The 21447-nt window shown below is 43.3% G+C and overlaps 1 long non-coding RNA gene and 6 other non-coding genes across 7 annotated transcripts in view; 4 read left to right on the forward strand and 3 right to left on the reverse strand.

Moving 5' to 3' along the window:
• LOC139179010 (uncharacterized) overlaps positions 1-21447 on the forward strand; it is a 37401-nt gene that overhangs the window by 8746 nt on the left and 7208 nt on the right. Inside the window, exon 3 of the long non-coding RNA XR_011563446.1 lies at positions 1-21447. This exon is cut by the window's right edge and continues 7208 nt beyond it. This is a non-coding gene — a long non-coding RNA (uncharacterized lncRNA).
• TRNAW-CCA (transfer RNA tryptophan (anticodon CCA)) lies at positions 11726-11797 on the forward strand. Its single transcript has one exon. It is a non-coding gene; the product is annotated as a tRNA-Trp (tRNA).
• Positions 12869-12940, forward strand: TRNAM-CAU (transfer RNA methionine (anticodon CAU)). Its single transcript has one exon. It is a non-coding gene; the product is annotated as a tRNA-Met (tRNA).
• Positions 14906-14978, reverse strand: TRNAR-ACG (transfer RNA arginine (anticodon ACG)). The gene has a single exon. It is a non-coding gene; the product is annotated as a tRNA-Arg (tRNA).
• Positions 15300-15381, reverse strand: TRNAS-AGA (transfer RNA serine (anticodon AGA)). The gene has a single exon. It is a non-coding gene; the product is annotated as a tRNA-Ser (tRNA).
• On the reverse strand, positions 18007-18079 carry TRNAR-UCG (transfer RNA arginine (anticodon UCG)). The gene has a single exon. It is a non-coding gene; the product is annotated as a tRNA-Arg (tRNA).
• TRNAW-CCA (transfer RNA tryptophan (anticodon CCA)) lies at positions 20488-20559 on the forward strand. The gene has a single exon. It is a non-coding gene; the product is annotated as a tRNA-Trp (tRNA).

Genomic DNA, 21447 nt, shown 5'->3' on the forward strand with positions numbered 1-21447 from the left:
ATGGTATGATTCTTAAAGAGATGGGAATACCAGACCACCTGACCTGCCTCCTGAGAAATCTGTTTGCAAGTCAAGAAGCAACAGTTAGAACTGGACATGGAACAACAGACTGGTTCCAAATTGGGAAAGGACTACATCAAGGTTGTATATTGTCACCCTGCTTATTTAATTTATACGTAGAGTACATCATGTGAAATGCCAGGCTAGATGAAGCACAAGCTGGAATTAAGATTGCCGGGAGAAATATCAATAACCTCAGATATGCAGATGACACCACCCTTATGGCAGAAAGTGAACTAAAGAGCCTCTTGATGAAAGTGCAAGAGGAGACTGAAAAAGTTGGCTTAAAGCTAAACATTCAAAAAACTAAGATCATGGTCCCAACACTTCATGGCAAATAGATGGGGAAATAATGGAAACGGTGAGAGACTTTATTTTTTTGTGCTACAAAATCACTGCAGATGATGACTGCAGCCATGAAATTAAAAGACTCTTGCTCCTTGGAAGAAAAGCTATGACCAACCTAGACAGCATATTAAAAAGCAGAGTCATTACTTTGCCAACAAAAGTCTGTTTAGTCAAAGCTATGGTTTTTCCAGTAGTCATGTATGGATGTGAGAATTGGACTATAAAAGCTGAGCACCAAAGAATTGATGCTTTTGAACTGTGGTGTTGGAGAAGACTCTTGAGAGTCCCTTGGACAGCAAGGAGATCCAACCAATCCATCCTAAAGGAAATCAGTCCTGAATATTCATTGGAAGGACTGATGCTGAAACTCCAATACTTTGGCCACCTGATGCAAAGAATGGACTCATTTGAAAAGATCCTGTTGCTGGGAAAGATTGAAGGTGGGAGCAGGGGATGACAGAGGATGAGATCGTTGGATGGCATCACCTACTTGATGGACACAAGTTTGAGTAAGCTCCAAGAGTTGGTGATGGACAGGGAGGCCTGGCGTGCTGCAGTCCATGGGGTCGCAAAGAGATGGACATGACTGAGCGGCTGAACTGAACTGATAGATGGTATGAACAAGGCAGTTGTATAATCATAGCATTGAAACACAGACCTTACCCAACGCGCATGTAAGTAAGGCAAATTTACTGGGGCTTGTTGCAAGGGTGGCTTAACACTTCCATGAGCAAAGGCAAACTGTAATGTAAGGTGGCCTACCCAACTGACTGGAAGCCATGGCCATAGGTTTGATCCACATAGCCATTGGGTGCCGTTAGGGGTGCCATCTAATCCCAGGGTTGTACTTCCAGTCTGAGCCAGGCCAGTGGGCTGATAAATCCGGGTGATAAGTGACCTCTAATGTTTGTTCACATTGCTCAGAGGACAAATATCCCACATATTTCAATTTTTTTTGATCCATGGAATGGTCAGCAAATCCAGCTTTTTGTTCCCTTTGTTCCCAACAGATAGGGGCAGGGACAATCGGTTGACTTTTTTCTGGGGTCATCCAAAAATATTCATCCCATATCTGGTAAAATTGTTCAAATTACCTGATGGATTGGCCCTTCTTACTTGCCATTGAGTTCTCATTCTTTTTATTTTTTAAGTAAAAGGTATAGGCTTTGGCCACTTTTGTAAGGCTTGCATTTACCTCAAATGTTACCCCATGGCCTTGATCAATTTGGTTAAAGCCCAGGTTATGCCAGGTAAGAAGTGGCAGGTTGTGAGTTACCAAGGAAGCAAATGCCTCTCATTGCTGTCTCAAAAACGAGCAGAGGGAGCTAAAGTCCCCTCTGCATAGGGGAGACACCCACCAAGGAAGTCCACCCATCACTGACAAAGGCATGGCTCCACAAACCTAACAGTTAGAAGTATTATGGAAGTTTGCATTGGAGAAGGCAATGGCACCCCACTCCAGTACTCTTGCCTGGAAAATCCCATGGACGGAGGAGCCTGGTAGGCTGCAGTCCATGGGGTCGCTAGGAGTTGGACACGACTGAGTGACTTCACTTTCACTGTCATGCATTGGAGAAGGAAATGGCAACCCACTCCAGTGTTCTTGCCTGGAGAATCCCAGGGACAGGGAAGCCTGGTGGGCTGCTGTCTATGGGGTCGCACAGAGTCGGACACAACTGAAGCGACTTAGCAGCAGCAGCATATGAGTGGGCCCAGGACAGGAACACAGTATTCTGTTTGCAGTCCTGGTAGGGTCATCATGCCAATCAAGAACAGCAGAATTATTCTCAGCGGCTCCATCCTGAATCTGTGGTTGCCAATGGAAGACAAGTCGGATCTTCAATGGCTCCTCTGGGTTAGAATGGGTGGTCCAGTGTCCTTTTTCCTCTGCTGCTGTCTTGAGCCGGGTGTGGTGAATCTAGGGAGTAATACCTGCAACTTTAACTGCAGAGGAAGTGGTTACTGCAATTGTGTATGGCCCTTTCCAGGTAGGGGACAGTGTCTGTTGCTTCCAATCCTTTACTCATACTAAATCTCCAGGTGAGTATGGGTGTACAGCAGTGTCGAGAGAAAATGGAATTCTTTTTTGAACATAAGGGGTGAGGTCATAGATCACCTTTCCCAATTGTTCCATTGCCGAGACACCTCCATCCCTCCTTTCTATAATAGATTGCCTTTTACTTCCTGAATAAGAGGGCGAGGCCTCTTGAACATTATCTCATAGGGGGAATACCCCAGGTTGGGGGTGGGGGTGATTGTCATTCTGATCTTCATTAACCCTAGAGGCAGCATATCCATCAAGGGGGCCCCAGTCTCTTGCACCCATTTTGCCAAAGTTACTTTGATGGTCCGGTTTATTTTCTCAACCACCCCTGAACTTTGTGGTCTGTATGCTGCATGTAGTTTCCATTTGATAGTCATTGCAAACCAATTGGAGTAACAGTCACAAATGGGGGCCCATTATCTGATCCTATACTCTGAGGAACCCAAACCTAGCAATAATGTCTCTCAGCATGCCTCGGGCTACTTCCTTTGCTTTCTCAGTCCTTGTCGGATATAAAGGTACATACCATCACCAGTAAATATTTGTATCCTCGGCATGGCTTTACCTCAGTGAAGTCCAGGTGTTCAAATGGTGTGGTCCCCTTTAATTGTATTCCGGGAGGGGCTATCTCCTCGGAGCCAGGTTATTCCTGGCACAGGTTACCCATCGTCAGCTTGCATCGGCACACAAGTCTGTTAGACATGGTATGACAACATAGCGGGCTAAAATTTCATAAGTCTTTGTCTTTTCTAAATGGGTGGACTGATGGAATTCCGTAACTAGTTGAAATGCCAGCCTAGAGGGAATGAAGAATCTCCCATCCGGGAGCTCCTACCATCCGTCCTTCTGCAGTGTTCCTTGTTCAGTTTGCACCCGGGTCATAGACTGGGGCCGCTTGGGCGGTTAGTAGGGTAGACACCACAGGCGGCACCCTAAGTTTGGTTGCTATATTGTCCTAGACAGCTGCTTGTTTTACTGCTCCATCAGCCAAACAGTTCCCTTTCGCCTGTGGTGTGTCTGCCCTCTGGTGGCCGTTACAGGGCATTACTGCCACCGCAGCAGGTTTTCACACTGCTTCCACCAGTAACAAAATTTCCTCTTTATTTTTTATCTCTTTGCTAGTTGCAGTCAATAGCCCCCTTTCTTTATATATGGCCCCGTGTACATGTAAGGCAGCAAAGGCATACCGTGAGTCAGTGTATATATTTACCTTCTTACCTTTAGCCAATTTCAGGACCCCGTATGAGGGTAGTCGTCCTGCTTCGACTACTGCGTCTGTTGTTATCGTATCCAGTTTTCTCGTGTCCTTGTTCCAAGTAGGCGGTCCTGTCTGTGTAGTAAGTCTCGTCTGGTTGACTTAAGGGGATGTCTCTGAGGTCTGGTCGGCTAGAAAAGACTTCCTCTAGCATCTCCTCACAACTATGGCTGGGAGTGCCTTGGCTCACCAGTAAATAAGTTGCTGGGTTTAAAGCCTGACAGGGTTCCACCCTTAAGTTGGGGATTTTCGTATAAAAGTCCTTGGTAATGCAGCATCTGAGAGGTGGAAAGCCACCTTGCCCCAGGCCCCATTAGGAGAGTGACGATGGCATGTGGCACTTTTATTATAATAGTCTGTCCCATAGTTTGTCAGCTTCTCTCATTAAAATGGTGGTGACTGCCACTGCTCTCAGACATGGGAGCCACCCAGAGGCTACAGGATCCAACCTTTCAGATAAATAAGCCACAGGTCGCTACCGTGAGCCTATTGCTTGTGTCAGCACTCCCGTGCTACTTATTCTTTCTCATGGACATACAAAGTGAAAGGTTTGGTTAAATCAGGGAGGCCTAGTGTGGGGGCCTTTATGGCTCTCTTTAATAGTTCAAAAGTGTGATTCTGTTCTGGACCCCAAATTAGAGAGTCATTCCCGGGGTCTTTAGTGGCAGCATACCAGGGTTTAGCTATCTGTGAAAAGCCCGGTATCCAAATCCAGCAGAACCCCATGGATCCTCAAAATTCTCTCACTTGCCTTTTGATAGTAGGCTGGCATATCTGATTGAAAACTTGTTTCCGTTCTAAGCCCAAGGCATGCCTCCCCTCCTTTATAACGAATCCCAGGTACTTTACCTCAGTCTGGCGGATTTAGGCCTTTTTCCATGACACCGTATATCCGGCCTGTTCTAGCAGGCCCAGGAGAGTCTTAGTTCCTTCCCAGCATTGAGTACAAGTCTCTGCCATCAGAAGTAGGTCGTCCACATATTGCAGGATCTGGCACTTAGCATCTGATGGGAAGGAGAGGAGCTCTGTTGTCAGGGCTTCCCCAAATATTGTAGGAGAATGTTTGAATCCTTGTGGCAGCTAAGTCCAAGTCATCTGGATCTTTCAACCCATCCCAGGGTCCTCCCACTTGAAAGCAGAAATCTTTTGGCTAATTGGAGCCACTCTTATACAAAAGAAACCATCTTTCAAGTCCAAGCAGGTAAATACTGAAGGGGGTGAGGAGAAGCTAGGCTATGTCATCCCACACCGGATGGTGGGTCCTAAAGTAGTCTCTATTAGGTGAATTGTGCCTTGCACCTTCTCAGAATAGGGAGGGGTGTGCCTTTGCCAGTTCAAGAGCTCTGTGGTGGAGAACGTCTGTAGTAAACAGGAGTGGGGCCAGGTTGGATGTGCTTGGCCGGCCCCATCTATGGTGCCGCTTGGACCTCCCTGAAAGGCACCTGTGAAACCTCTCTCTCTTGTGGCTCCTTTGTAGACCTCAGCCATCTCTAAACACTTGGCTTTTCCTTTTTCTCCTCTTCTACACCGGGGAGGAGTGGGTATAATGCTGGCACAATTGCTCCCACCATACTCAGTGGTGCAGTAGGAGGGAAGGGAACCTCTTCCACTGGTGGAGATGGGGGAGGAAGATCTCAAGGGGGATATCTTCATTGTTAATCTAACTGGGGCAGCCTGACCTTAACTCCAACCTTGTTGTTTGACACGTTTGCCATCTGTGGGGAAGGAGGTCTCCACGGAGACCTGGCTTTTCTTTAACAATGGTTTCCTCATTCTTGGGCAAAGTTCAGGCCCAGTTCACATCCTGCCTTAAGATGGTTGACAGCCTCAAGATGGAGATCCTCTTGCCCTCCCCACAGTGGGCCCAACAGGATGACTTCAGAGGTGTGTCACCTGTGCAGGGTCACGGGATCCATACTCGGTAGGGCGCCACTCTTGGTTTAAGACTCTGCTGTTGCCATCTTGAAATTCTTAATAATTTTATCTTTATATATTTTAAGTGAAGTCCAATGGGCCACCTGAGCAAGGTCATGAGGAGGGGGTATGTGAACAGTAAGTGTGTCCACTGTTTTGGCAGCTCCATTCGAGTTATTTATGATGCCCTATGAACACAAAATTCCAGGGGAGCCACAATGTGGGGGAGTTCAGCGAGACTGAGACTGAGTATGAGGTCACAAGTTGCACATACAACTGAGAAAATGAGATGCTGACAGGCCCTAGGGGCCATGCCTCCCTTTTGAACCAAACTTTGCTTCCCGTGCGGAAAGAAGCCAATGAAGTCCTAAGAAACACAGTCCTATCGTACCCTTTCATGTGCTACTTCCTTGTATTTGCCAACCACTTATGCTGAAAATGGAGAAAGAAATGGCAACCCACTCCATTATTCTTGCCTGGAGAATTCCATGGACAGAGGAGCCTGGTGGCTGAAGACCATGGGGTCACAAAGAGTCGGACATGACTGAGTGACACTTATGCTGAAAATGATGACATAGAAAGTCAGGAAAAGATAGGGCAACACATCCTTCCTTTTCCTCTCATTCTTCCTTATTTATCAATAAGTCAAAGAATGTGTCATAGAAGGTATATAAGTGAAGAAGAGAAATAATGGCAGTAGAGTTAGTTTTGTGCATAGTTTCCACTGTTCTGGTAAGAGTGAAATGTATGTACATGCTATGAGATATAAATGGCGTAACTTTTACTGGGTCTAAGTGGTGTAATTGTTACTGACTCCAAGCTTTCTCTGCTCACCACTCAACACCAGTAAACCAATAAACACTCAAAACCAATCAAACAATCAATACCAATAAAGATGAGATGTTGGGACAAGGAATGGCAACTGTATTGGGAAAGCTGGCTATTTTCTCAGATAGCAGGCTAGTGTCTCAAAATAACTACCTTACTGGGATCTGGATGCCTGTTTCTATAATAGAACAGAGAGGGTGAGGAGGTGAGGAAGTAAAGTAAAAAGGCCATTAATCTCACAAATATATCCTGGAATGAATGAGGGGATGTTTTCATTTTTTCTTTCTGGCAACCATCTACAGGTGGACAGGATCAGGATATTTTCCTGAACAAAGGCGCTTTGCTTTAACTTCCAGGCATAGAGGCAGGGTTCCCTGAGACAGGCAGATGATGTATAGACATCATCCTTTTAGTGAACAAAAGCAATGGGAAGCAAAGTTTAAAGTAAAAGAAACCAATCCAACATGTAGTCAGATTTTGTTCTTCCTTGTAACATAATTTTAGTGATTTTACTCAGGAGTTAAGTGCTCTGATATTTGTATTTAAAACTGAAATTGCACATTGTAGAGTCCAGTAAAATCCATGTTAAGAATTAAAAGTCTGATCTTTCTTTACTTACAGTAGTATTAACCAGCAAATAAAAGTCACTATGATGAGTTGAGGGAAAGACAGGCTATGGAGGATTCAAGAGAAAACCTTTCTATTTTAGTATTTTTAAAAGCACTTTCCCCACTTTAATAAACAATAAATAAAGGGACTACACATTTTTATCGTATCCTGCAAAGTCTGTAGGCTCAGCTCTGTAGAGAAATGGCATCTGCTGGAGGTAGGGTAGAGAGAGTGAGTTTTCTGGCTTATCCCAAGGTCATGGTTTGGTGACTGGGGTGGGCGATAGTACTGCTGGGACAGAACAGCCAGAAGGAAGAGCTGAGCAGGTGACGATGGCAGCCCAGTATCTGTTGTGTCGGAGGTACCTGTGCATCACTTAGACAGAAACATCCTCAGATGGAGAGGCAGGCCTGGGGCTTATGAGAAAGATGGGTTATATACATGGAAGGGGGGCCTGGTGTAAATGTCAAGGTCATTCAAGACAGAGAGAGTGAGGGCAGGAAAGCTGTTTACATTTGCTCAGCACTTGCTAAGGCCTATAATAACACATTTGTTCCTTGAACATTGGGAGGTGGGGGCTCCTGGCCCCATTTTACAGATGAAGAGGCTGCTCAAAACCTTCCCCGACCACTCCCTCCTCCCTGTCTCTCTTTCTGTCTCTTCTGTGCTTAATTTTTCTCCATAATATTTAGATCACTATCTGACAAATTGCATGTTACTTACCTGTTTTCTCTCTCCCTCTCTCTAGCATGCCAAGTCCCTGAGGGCAGACTTTTGTTGAGTTTTGAGTACTGCTATCTTACCCTTTTGTCTGTGTCTGAGGTCTGACAGGAGGACTCTTCTGAGACAGGTTTTGTAGAATTACCTGTACAGAAATAGAAGAATAAAACTGTAATATATAGTAAAAATTCAATACTCTTTGATTCCCCAGTCCTGCATGTTTCTCTTCATTTTGTCATGTATCAGTTCAGTTCACTTCAGTCACTCAGTCGTGTCCGACTCTTTGCGACCCCATGAATCACAGCACGCCAGGCCCCCTGTCCATCACCAACTCCCGGAGTTCACTCAGACTCACGTCCATCGAGTCAGTGATGCCATCCAGTCATCTCATCCTCTGTTATTCCCTACCCCTAATCCCTCCCAGCATCAGGGTCATTTCCAATGAGTCAACTCTTCACATGAGGTGGCCAAAATTGTCATGTATAAAGCATTCTATTTTCTTGATTCTCAATATTTCAGGTTGAAATAAAATAAAACATGGGTATTAACATATACACACTACTCCATACAAAACAGATAAACAACAAAAACTTACTGTGTAGCTCAGGGAACTATATTCAGTATCTTGTAATAACATATAATAGAAACGAATCTGAAAAAGTATATATATTTATGAATTCTTTTTCTGTACACTTGATACTAATACAACATCATAAATTAACAGTACTTGAAAAGAATCTTTAAAAACGTAATTAGGAATCATTATCTATCTGTGTTGTTGTGTGAGGAGAAAATGAAACAGTATCTATAACACTTTATAAAATATAAAGGTCCCTGACAAATGTCAAAAGCTGCTGTTGAGAAAATTATTTCTTCCCTTCAATAACTTGTCTCTCCTGCTTTTTCTACCTCTTTTTCCTCCTTTCAGCCCTCCTCTGCCACCTCTTTATCCTCCCTTCCCTTCCTCCCCGCTCGACGGACCCTTTCTTTCTCCCTCTCCTCCCTCCTTCCTGTCCTGGGCTCTAGTCCCTTTTTAGTCCTTTTCTGTTGATAATCTTTAGGCTTTTCCATCCCCCGGTGGCCAATATGCATCACTGCATGTGCTCTCTACTTGACGTTTCTTTATATGGCACCCCACTCCAGTACTCTTGCCTGGAAAATCCCATGGACGGAGGAGCCTGGTGGGCTCCAGCCCATAGGGTCGCTAAGAGTCGGACACGACTGTACGACTTCACTTTCACTTTTCACTTTCATGCATTGGAGAAGGAAATGGCAACCCACTCCAGTGTTCTTGCCTGGAGAATCCCAGGGACAGCGGAGCCTGATGGGCTGCCGTCATGGGGTCGCACAGAGTTGGACACGACTGAAGCGACTTAGCAGCAGCAGCAGCCCAGCTTGGATACAGGATACAGGGTGAGGAAGTGAAGTGCAGCAAGATTCATAAATTAGTTTACAAAATAATTATACATTGTTAGTGAGGTAACAATTTTTAGAATTTTGGAAACATTTGTGAATTTTATGTCATATGTGTAGCATTTGTGTGCTAATGACTCCCCTGTTACATTATCACTTTGTGTATTATATAATGTAGATATAATTATGCTATCTAGAGTTAAGCACTAAAATGTGGGACATTGATAAGCAAGTGACAGTGAAACTCTATTGTATTAGTGATACTAATTGATTTATAACACCTATAAAAAAACCATAAACAAAACCCATGAATCTCAGGTTTTCATCTCAACAAATGTTTGCTTTTCTCTCAGGCAACGTCTAATGCAGATTTTCTGGTTGGTCTTCACATGGTCGCGGAGAGACTGTTGAGTGACTCTGGAGTCGAGGACTATGGAGTCCTCTGCATTTGACAGATATAAAGGCAAAGGGAGAAAAGAGGAACCCCCATGAAAGGTTTTCCTGGGTTAAGTTTCAAAGTTGCAAACTGGCTGGTTACAATTTTCTTTACATTGATTGTCCAGATTGTCCAGATCTCAGCCACAGGGCCAAAAGTAATCACAAAGGAGGCTAGGAAGTGTAGTTTAGATTGAATGTTTCTGTCCCCTTAAAATTCATATGTTGAAACCTAATCCCTGATGTGATGGTATTTGGAGGCGGGGTCTTAGGAGGTGATTAGTTGGAGCCCTTATGAATGGAATTTGTGTCTTTATGAAAAAGAACTCCAAAGACTCCCTGGCCCCTTCCACCATGTGAGGACACAGTCATACTGAACAGCTGATGCCTTGATCTTGGACTTTCCAGCCCTCCAGAACGTTAAAAATACTTTTTTTGTTTGCTTAAGCCACCTACTCTATAATATTTTTGTGATAGCATCCCAAAGGGAAAAAGAAAATTGTATGTCCAATAAGAAAAAGAAACAGACTGGTAACTACTCTAGCAGCCTATGCTACAATAATTTATCGTATGTTCAGCGTCACAGAGGATCTATAACCAAAAGGAGGGACATATATCAACTCTGAGAGCCTGAGTTTTTAGGCCACTACCACCCCCCAGGTAAACTTCCTGGTGTTTGTTCTTAGCGGGTAGCAGTAGCCAGGGGGTGGTGGTGAGGTGGATGTGGTAGCCAAAGGGGGTATATTAAGTGGAGTGCAAGGTGACCACTCAGATGGATCCTGGAAGAGGCTGTGCCTTAGCTTTTAGTCTGCTGCTGCTGCTAAGTCGCTTCAGTCATGTCCGACTCTGTGCGACCCCATAGACAGCAGCCCACCAGGCTCCCCAGTCCCTGGGATTCTCCAGACAAGAACACTGGAGTGGGTTGCCATTTCCTTCTCCAATGCATGAAAGTGAAAAGTGAAAGTGAAGTCGCTCAGTGGTCTCGGACTCTTTGCGACCCCATGGACTGCAGCCCACCAGGCTCCTCCATCTATGGGATTTTCCAGGCAAGAGTACTGGAGTGGGGTGCCAACTTTAATAGGTAATAAATAAATATATAAGTAAAATATGTGGTATACTAGATACTGATATATAGTATGCAGCATCTAGCCTAGGAAAAATAAGGAAAAGAGATAAAGACAATCAGAGGTATTCAGTTTAGGGACTCCTAGACAGGATATTCTGAAAAATGACCCACTACTATAAAAAGGACACTGAAAATTAAAGTTTCCTTTTCTTAATCTTGAAAAATGAGTCCAGAGCTCTTTTTCAGAATATCTTTTTCTAGGAGTTCAAAGAGACCTCTCTAGTATTTAGATCTTGGAAAATAATCTCATTGAGATTCGACACCCAACTGCAGTTTCTCAGACAGGTGCTTTAACCAGCCTAACCACGGGCCAGAATCACTTGTTTCCTCGGGCCAAAAAAAAAAAAAAAAAGGTTTCTTGCCCTTCTTAGGGGCAGTTTCAGATACAGTGTTCAGATTCGGAAGAACTCTTGCAATGTGAAATTGATCATTTCAACGAAGCACAAGAGTGGGTGTAAGAAGACGATGTTATTTCGCAGATAGGAGCTGCACAGTTAAACAGGCCGGCCCCGGCTAAATTCGTTTCCTCGAAACACTAGTATGTGGTTAGCAACTACCATCAACTTTGGTAACAAATTCAAAACCCTGATCATCGTCCCTGATTAGGGGGAGGGCTAAGGAATGAGGGGAGGGCACTCTTTGTTACTCTTACTCCAACTCAGAACTCCCGACTTTAAACCGAATGTCTATTATTTCTAAAAAGACAAAAACGAAAACAAAACGAACCCCGAATGTCTATTTTTGACATATATGGAGAAAATTAGGTAAGAAAAAGAAAGAAATAGAATAGGAAACAATGGAAATAGAAGCATTTTCGGAGGCAGAGAATCAGTAAGTGATTGAATGGACTAGCTGTTTTAATCCAGGAGACCACCAGGCATTATTTTGTATCCAGCTGCATGGTCTTCTCTGAGTACCGATAATTAATTTCATAGATCAGGTTGACAAGTAAAGGAGGAAGGGGCCCCCGCAGGACCTCGTGGCGCAACGGTAGCGCGTCTGACTCCAGATCAGAAGGTTGCGTGTTCAGATCACGTCGGGGTCAACCATTTTACTGTCTATGGGATGCACTGGTCTGAAACTTGGAGGGAAAAAAGATGTTTTCTCCAACGCTAGCTGCCCTTAACGCTGCCCTTTACAAAGTAGGTAAACAGGCAGGTGTACACTATAACTGTGCTTGGGGGGTTTATTTCTGGGTCCATAAAGACATTTTTATTCGTTTCTGCGAAAGACATTTTTCTTTTATTGCAAACGTTCTGAATTTCAGTCTTTGCCAACTCCCAGCCATCTCTCCACGCTCACTTCTGTGCTCCCTGACCGATTTCCTTATCCACATCTCTCTCTCCAACGGTCAGAAGCTTCCCACATCTTCTGACATTTCCTGCTTCACACCTGTATCAGCTTTTCCTTGCCAGAAAGGTTACACAGCAAGCAGAATCTTGGCTCTCTGCAATTCCCCTACTCCAACAATCCAAGAAGGAAGTCAGTACATTTCCAGATGCAGAAAACCTGAACATAATTTTTTTGTTTGGTTTGCCAAATTGAGACTGGAGGAAATGAACCATTACATCAGAAGAAGTAGTCCTCTGGGCTAGAAGTTCTAAGAACTCCTTAAAACTCTGTTTTTAAAAAAATGTACAGGACTGTGTATTTTTTTTCTTACCTGGGACTTGAGCACCCTCCAAGAGATTGTGAACCATTACATTAACAGCGCAGAAGAAAAGGAAAGCAGGCTTATTTAATCAGAACCTGTTACTTTGTATAACTTAGAATGGCTTTAAAACATGACATATGGAACATCAGCAGATATTTTGTTATAGATGTAATGTACATGTTCACATAGCACACGGGAACAGACATTGCATCTAAGCATGCCTTTGTGCATAGAGGAAGAGTATCCAAAATAGTCCTTCTCTATTTCTTATTAACACTTTTCTTAGCAGTTAGTTTAGGCCCTTGGCCATCACATTATGAAACAGAGATTACTGCTCTGGAGGAAAGAGAAAGAGAGACAGAAACAGAGAAAAACAGTTCAAGAAAACGCTCAGCTCTATAGAGTTGAAAAAAACAAGTCTGTGGAAAGCTGAATACTAAGTGTGAGAGTACAGTTCATTGCAGCAGAGTGGCGCAGCGGGAGCGTGCTGGGCCCATAACCCAGAGGTCGATGGATCGAAACCATCCTCTGCTAAGACAATCTTTTTTTCGTCCTGAAGAGAACTTTGAGAGTAGAGAAGAGAGTTTAATTAAGAAAATTTGGCATTGTATATCTCCTTTAGTGAGGTGTTTGGCCCACTATTTAAGCACATAAAAAGCATATGTATTGAGAACAAAGTAACTGTGAGATACCACTACACACCTATTGTTGTTGTTTTTCAGTCAATCAGTCGTATCCGACTCTTTGCGACCCCATGGATCGCAGTACTCCAGGGTTCCCTGTCCTTCGCTATCTCCTGGAGTTTGCTCAAACTCATGTCCATTGAGTGGGTGATGCTATCCAACCATCTCATTCTCTGTCGTCCCCTTCTCCTCCTGCCCTCAAACTTTCCCTGCTTCAGGGTCTTTTCCAATGAGTCAGCTCTTCATATCAAGTGGCCAAAATAATCCAGGACACTGAACATCAAATGCTGGAGAGGAGATGGAGTAACAAGGACTGTCATTCAGTGCTAGTTGGAATGCGAAGTGGTACAGCCACTGTGGAAGACAGTTTGCCAGTTCATATGATCCAGCAATTGCCCTCCTTGTTAAATTGCCCAAAGGAGTTGAAACTTTTGTCCACACAAAAGCCTGTACACGATTGTTTATAACAGGTTTATTCTTAATTGCCAAATCTTGGAAGCAACCAAAATGCCTTTCAGTAGGTGAATGCATAAACTGTGGTACATGCAGATAATGGAATATTATTCAGCCTTAAGAAGAAATAAGCTATTAAGCCATGAGAAGACATGGAGAAACCTTAAATGCATATTACTAACTGAAATAAGCCAATCTGAAAGGCTGTACATACCATATCATTCCAATATATGACATCCTAGAAAAGGCAAAACTACAGAAACAGTAAAATCATCATTGGTTTCCAGGGGTTGGTAAGAGGAAGGATGAATAGGCCAAGCAGAGAGGATTTTTCAGGCAGTGAAAATCCTCTGCGAGATGCTGTAACAATGGATAGATACATGCCTTTCTGTTGTTCAGTCATTCAGTCATGTCGGACTTTTTGCAACCACACGGTCAGAATTGGAGAAGGAAACGCCAACCCACTCCTGTATTCTTGCCTGGAGAATCCCTTGGAGAGAGCAGACCGGCGGACAGTCAAATACGACTGAAGCGACTAAGCACGCACGCACGCACCGACTGTAGTATGCCTGCTTCCTTGTCCTTCGCTATCTCCCAGGGTTTGCTCAAACTCATGTCCATTGAGTCGGTGATGCCATCCAACCATCTCATTCTCTGTCGTCCCCTTCTCCTCCTGCCCTCAATCTTTCCCAGAATTAGGGTCTTTTCCAATGAGTCAGCCCTTTGCATCAGGTGGCCAAAGTGTTGGAGCTCAGCTTCAGCATCAGTCCTTCCAATAAATATTCAGGGTAGATTTCCTTTATGATTCTACATTTGTTTAAACCTTTAGAATGCACAACATCAAGGGCCAATTGTAATGAAACCTATGGACTTCAGTCCATAGTAGACTCATCATTTCCAACAAGTGTACTCTGTTGACGATGGGGGAGACTATACATGTGTGAGAAGGTGTGTGCACCTTCCTCTCAATTTTGCTGTGAACTACTAATTGCTCTAAAAAAACTAAATCTTAAAAAAAAGAGAGAAGAAAAAATTGCTATCAAGAAATCTTCTCTTTGTGAGACTTTCAATCTTAACTCTTTGAGAATGATGCATTTGAAAGGTGTTCCCTCTTTTATGTTTCCCTCATACACCTAAGTGAGTTTCCGTCAGTCTGAAAAACAATTTAATGATGTGATTTAAAGAAAATTTATGTATGTAAAAGAAGAATAGCGAGCCATAGCTAAAGCCTGTGTATTAACACTTTTGTCATTTTGTATGGAGTGATATTGTAAAATAAATAGAAAATTAGAAAAGCTTAACACAGAGGCCTGGAGAAGACAGGAATTTGTGGAATTTACAGAAAGGGCGTTATAAAAAACGCCGAGCCAGCCAGGAGTCGAACCTGGAATCTTCTGATCCGTAGTCAGACGCGTTATCCATTGCGCCACTGGCCCACCCGCGAGTTGAAAGGGACTTACAGTTTTAGAAAAAGGGAAATTGTGGTATCACTGTTGCTTTAAATATGAATGTGTGAAATCTTTCCTTTCGGTTTGAGAAGCTGAGAAAGCTCAGAACTGAAATAGAAGAAAGTCTTACTGGTTCTTTTTTCTAACTCATAAAATATGACTCCTTCATGGTCTATGAGAACTCTGTTTTGATGTGATTTGTAAAAGGTCTGAGAGAGTGTTTAATATTTTTAAAAAAATACCTTGCAATTGAAGGTAAATCCGACCAGGCAGAAATTTTATTATGCTAAAAAAGAGTAAAAACCAACTCGTAGTCGGCAGGATTCGAACCTGCGCGGGGAGACCCCAATGGATTTCTAGTCCATCGCCTTAACCACTCGGCCACGACTACGTATATACATAGTCTTCTTCAATGTTCTCCATGTTACTATATATCATTTATTTTAAGCAACTTCAGTATTTAGTCATTAAAAAGGGCAAAACAAAAGATGGTAAGTTCCATTAATAGTTGATAAAATCGAAGAGGAGTCAACCAACTTTATTTCCAGCATGTAGTAAACTGAGAATGGTCTTTTTCTAGAAAGCAAATCGCCATATATTGCAACAGTTAAAAAAAAATCCTCTTATTTCTGCTGGAGTAGGAAATTAATGCTCAATAAATAATCTGGCACAGCTTTTCCTTACAGACACTCTATGTCTTTAGACATTTAATCTAGTGCCTTAAATATAGTAAGGGCTCAACAAATGTCAGCAGCTTTTGTAACTGTTATTTTTAAGTTCAAGAATGAGGATCTATCAAAATATTTCCCATGAAGCCCCATCTCCCATCTCTTTGTAAAGCTCAAAATATTTTAAAGCAGTAGGTAGAATATTTTTGAATAAAATAGTAATATGAAAATATTTCTGAGAATCAAATCCACTGTATGGCATGGGACTATTTTCTCACAGAGTATCTAATACTCTGGATAAAGTTTAAAAATATTTGCAGAGACCACCTCCAAAACAAGACCAGAACCCCAGGATCTTCACTTTTCTGAAACTACCCAACCATTACCACAATCTTAACTGTATGTGCATGCATGTGGGTGTGTTAGTGTACAAGTAGAAGATTTCTGTATTTCATCAACAACTCCATTTCATGAACAGAAGGAGGACAGGGCATGATTGATAAACCACTGCTTATGTGCTGATAGGTTGAAAATTACCTCCTGCAGCTCAGACCTCATGTCTGGGCTCCAGAAAATACAGTTGTCCTAGTTACTTCTTGTTGCATGTCCATGTGCATCTCAAAAGCAATACATCCCCAAATGAAAGCTCCAGTTTTTCCTTCTAAAGTTGGGTCTTCTCCGACAACCTAGATTTTTGTTTGACAGGAGCACCCAGGTACCAAAACCAAAGACTTAGAACTCCCCTTATATCTGTTCTCTAACTCCCTCTCCAGAGGCCACAGGTTTCCAGGTCTTTGGTTCAACCTTGGAACTGTTTCTCAATCTGACTTTTCCTCCCAAGTGTCAAATCCATTTTCTAAGATCAGGTTCCAACAGTTTCTCATAGGCTTAACTGCAACAATTTCTTGGAATTTTTCTGGTCCATTGTCCCTAAAGAGATTCATTCATTTCTTCATTGTTTCAAAAATTGTATTCTGGGCACAATCACAGGACAAACACTTTGCTAGGTGCTGCTCGTTCAGTGGAGAGACATAAAAATATGGCTACTGTTTTGAGAAATTTTCAGAGTGAACAATTACAAAAATGAATATTCACCACTGAGTTTGATAAGTGAGAGATCCAGGGTGCCTTAGTAGCCCACGGGAAGAATGTAGATCCCAATCATGAATATCTTAGGTGGTTGCCTGGAGAGTCACTCATTAAACACCAAGTTTCATGAAGAACTGTTCCAATTATACCTTATCGCTGGCCAAATGGATACTCAAATATATGTGGAGTGAATCATGTTTAAACTTAGATCTGAAGGATGTGTGAAAGTGAGCCAAATTGGAGATGGGAGCAGTGTTCTAGACTTAAATCTTGTGGAATATGAGATAAATAAAAGAAAGTGTTGTCTGGCTGGAATGTTGCTTTTTTGGAGGGGGAGAAGGAGGGAGAGCAGTGAGAGATAACACCTTGGAGACGTAGTTTAGAGCAGATTATGTAGGCAGGGCTATGTAAGCAGTAACTGATGTGTTAATCTGAGAATGCAAATTAGATTGGGTCTCTCCTCTACTTTAAAGTCTTTTTTTTTTTTTTTTTTTTACTTTAAAGTCTTTAAAGTTACTTTGTGGCCTTCAGGGAATATCACAAGTGTGTAGGAGTCCCTCATCACGGGCATCTGTCTAATTTTCTCAGCTTTTTTTCTGACCACTCTGTCTAGGGAGCCTGGATTCCCCAGGCAAGAAAGGATCTGCTCTACCTCGCACAATGCTGGTTTCTTGATGCTGACCCTCTGTCTTGTATCCTAGGAGCCCTGTGCTCTTCTCCCAGGGCTTTTGTTTAAACAGAACAGCTTCTGTCAATCCCCCCTACCCCTCTTTTTTTTTCTTTAATTAAACTTTTACTGTAAAAAATTTCAAACATTTAAAAAAGTTGAAAGAATCGGGAATTATCTATATACCCACCACCCAGATTCAATAATTGTTATCAGATTCCTGAGCCCCACTCCCAAAATTCTAATTTTATAGCTCAAGTATAGTGCTGAGAGGGAACCAGGACAAGCTGGGAAAGTTTGCGTTTCTAGAAAGCTCCTCGATGTTGGCATTGGTTCGAGGACCAAATTTTGAGAAGAGCAGACGGGGAGAACTAACTGATGATAGATATTGTGGATAGAGGAACAGACATTGTATGGGTAAAAAGAAACATAAAGCAAAGGAAAAGGTGTTGAGCAGAAATGCATGGAGGATAAAACTATTAAGGAGAAAAGGAGATTTCTGATTACGGACTTTAACCAAGAAAATTGGATTTTTAAGAATGATCGTTATAAAAGTTCACAGTTCCTGAGTAGTAATAATTTAAACACCTAGCAACCACGAAGGGATTCGAACCCTCAATCTTCTGATCCGAAGTCAGACGCCTTATCCATTAGGCCACGTGGTCCGGCCGTGTCCATGCTCCCGTGTTTGGATAATTCATTGAAAGAAAACAATCTCAACTATCTTCGTAGCATGTGTTACTACTGTTCTCTTGCATCGGCAGGCGGATTCTTTACAGCTGAGCCACCAACTGCTGCTGCTGCTAAGTCGCTACAGTTGTGTCCGACTCTGTGTGACCCCATAGACGGCAGCCCACCAGGGTCCTCCGTCCCTGGGATTCTCCAGGCAAGAACACTGGAGTGGGTTGCCATTTCCTTCTCCAAAGCATGAAAGTGAAAAGTGAAAGTGAAGTCGCTCAGTCGTGTCCGACTCTTAGCGACCCCATGGGAAGCCCATAATTGTAACATAGTGAGAGTATTATTGCAAACAAGGACATTTCCAGCTCCTCAAAAATCCTACCATCTAGTTGGGGAAATAGGTTGAACCCGAGGGTTAAAAATACTGTAAAGTTAAAACAAGATGATCCTACAATAGCTAATAATAGAGTGCTTTTTATCTTTTGATGAGAATCTGGGAGAAAGGCCACAGTAGGGAAGGAATGCTTGAGCTGAGAGCTGAAGGAGAGGTATAGAGCTGGATTGCTTTATTTACTCAGGGGACCACCGCTGCCTTGCGGGGGGCTTTCAGGTAAAGACTGTGGGTGAAAGACAAGAATTCGCTTTTGTGCACTCCAGAAATCCCACTCAAAACAGCCCCCAAACCTAAATTCAAATAGAATCAAAATTTCGGGAGAGGAGGCAACAGTAACAAACTTGGCATCTGGAAAGCAGATTGAAGTGTGATACTTTGTTGACTTGTCAGACCCTAGAAAGCTGAATTCTAAACACTTCGTGTAGGAAAAGTGAAGAGGCGATCGGATACACACCACAGAACTTCCGTCGTCACGCCCCTTGCCAGGCTCAGGAATTGTCAGCAGCAGCTTCACCTGGAAACTGGCTATTAGGAGCTGAATTGTGTCCTCCTGTCTGCTTCCCCTACTCCCACCCGCGCCTCATATGTCGAAGCTCTAACACCTCAATACCTCAGATATGACTTTGTTTGGAGACAGGGCTTTTAAAAAAGTAGCTAAAGTAAAAAAGGTCGTATGGGTAAGCCCTGATACAATGACTGGTGTCCTTATTGTAAAAAGACCAGGACACAAACACACAGAGGAAAGACCATGTGAAGACCCAAGGAGAAGAACTGCCGTCTATAAACCCATTGACAGGGTTGTTCTTGAATTTCTAGCTTTCAGAACTGTGAGAAGATAAATCGTTGCTTAAGCCATCCAATCTGTGGTACTTTGCTGTAGCAACAAACTAATATCACCTTGCCTGTCCACCATCCTGGAAGAAAACGGAAAATTATTATTATTTTGAGTGAGCAAAGTATAGAGTTTCTAGGCTAGGGCAGTGTTTCTCAAGCTATTCCCTTTATCACGATCAGGGGGGTTTTGTTAAAACAAAGGCTGCTGGGGTCCGCCTCCAGACCTGATTTTGTAGGCCTGGGGCGTGGCCAAGGACTTGCTTCGCTAACAGGTTCACAGCTGATGCAAATGCTCCTAGTCCGTGAGCACTTTTTAAGAATCACTGGCTAGAAGAGGCTCTAATAACAGAACTGGTAGAAAATGCTAAGAACTCAGTAGATACTAGCGATTTGCTCTGAGTTGTTGTGAACTGAATGGCAAGTGTACAGTATAGAGAGCAGAAGGCTCTCGGAATTCCAGTGAGAAGTGAGGGTGTCAGGAAGACAAGCCATCTAGGCTACACTTTTGAGGATAACGCAGCTTTTTAGCGCTGAGGTAGGAGGGGTGTATGGGACAGGGTGGCGGGTGCAGGGTCAAGGATTGGACACCGCAGGGCAGGGAAGGCTGGGAATCTTTTTGAGAAGAAAGACCCTGATGCTGGGAAAGATTGAAGGCAGGAGGAGAAGGGGACGACAGAGGATGAGATGGTTGGAGGGCATCACCGACTCAATGGACATGAGTTTGAGTAAACTCTGGGAGTTGGTGATGGACAGGGAGGCCTGGCGTGCTGTCCATGGGGTCGCAAAGAGTTGGACAGGACTGAGCGAGTGAACTGAACTGAGGTCTAGTGAATTTATAGGAAAACTGGTTGTTCGAAAATAGTGGCAATTCTTAATCCTGTTTCATTGTGGATCTAAGCTGAGTACGTACACAGTTATTCTCAAGACAGCGAAGTTTCGACAGGTGGGAAGTGAGAAACCAATGAGTTTCCCCTATGCGGAGCACTGGGGCTTTTGAGTTAATATTTAATCTTTCTTATCTTTCTCTACCAAGTATTAGTGAAGCTGTGAATAGCGGGGAGAAATATAATCAAGTTTACCAATAGAAAGATAAATCTTTAGGACCTGGGGACGAGGAGAAGGCATTATTTAAATCCTAATTTAGAATAGAGTCTACCTTTCACTCGTGACCTCGTGGCGCAACGGTAGCGCGTCTGACTCCAGATCAGAAGGTTGCGTGTTCAAATCACGTCGGGGTCAAATTTTGGAGAAAGGGAGCTTTCATAAAGTTGCTGGCCAGTTTGTGTTTGACTCACGTAATCTGTTGAAGAGGAACCTCTTCCCAGAAATTATTGAAGATCATCTGGCAAATAGAAGTAAAGAGAATGTAGATCAACTTAAAGCATTAAGCTTATGATTTTTATTTTGCTTTTCAAGAATACCGAAGAGTAAGTAAATGGATGGAAATGATGAAGGAGGTGGAGGAGAAGGAGAAGGGGGTTAGGGGAGAGAAGATGGCAGAGGAAGAGGAGGGGGAGGAAGAGGGGAAGAGGTATATACTCCAGCACCAAGTAAGTAGATGTCTGTAACTCTTGTCGACATCCTGTTGGCTACCTTGTAAGAGACTAAAAGTTATGACCAACCTAGATAGCATATTGACATTAAGCAGAGACATTACTTTGCCAACAAAGGTCTGTCTAGTCAAAGCTATGGTTTTTCCTGTGGTCATGTATGGATGTGAGAGTTGGACTGTGAAGAAGGCTGAGCGCCGAATAATTGATTCTTTTGAACTGTGGTGTTGGAGAAGACTCTTGAGAGTCCCTTGGACTGCAAGGACATCCAACCAGTCCATTCTGAAGGAGATCAGCCCTGGGATTTCTTTGGAAGGAATGATGCTAAAGCTGAAACTCCAGTACTTTGGCCACCTCATGCGAAGAGTTGACTCATTGGAAAAGACTCTGATGCTGGGAGGGATTGGGGTCAGGAGGAGAAGGGGACGACAGAGGATGAGATGGCTGGATGGCATCACTGACTCGATGGACATGAGTCTGAGTGAACTCCGGGAGTTGGTGATGGACAGGGAGGCCTGGCGTGCTGCGATTCATGGGGTCGCAAAGAGTCGGACACGACTAAGTGACTGAACTGAAC

Source organism: Bos indicus, chromosome 23 (genome assembly GCF_029378745.1).
Source record: "Bos indicus isolate NIAB-ARS_2022 breed Sahiwal x Tharparkar chromosome 23, NIAB-ARS_B.indTharparkar_mat_pri_1.0, whole genome shotgun sequence".
Taxonomy (NCBI): Eukaryota; Metazoa; Chordata; class Mammalia; order Artiodactyla; family Bovidae; genus Bos; species Bos indicus.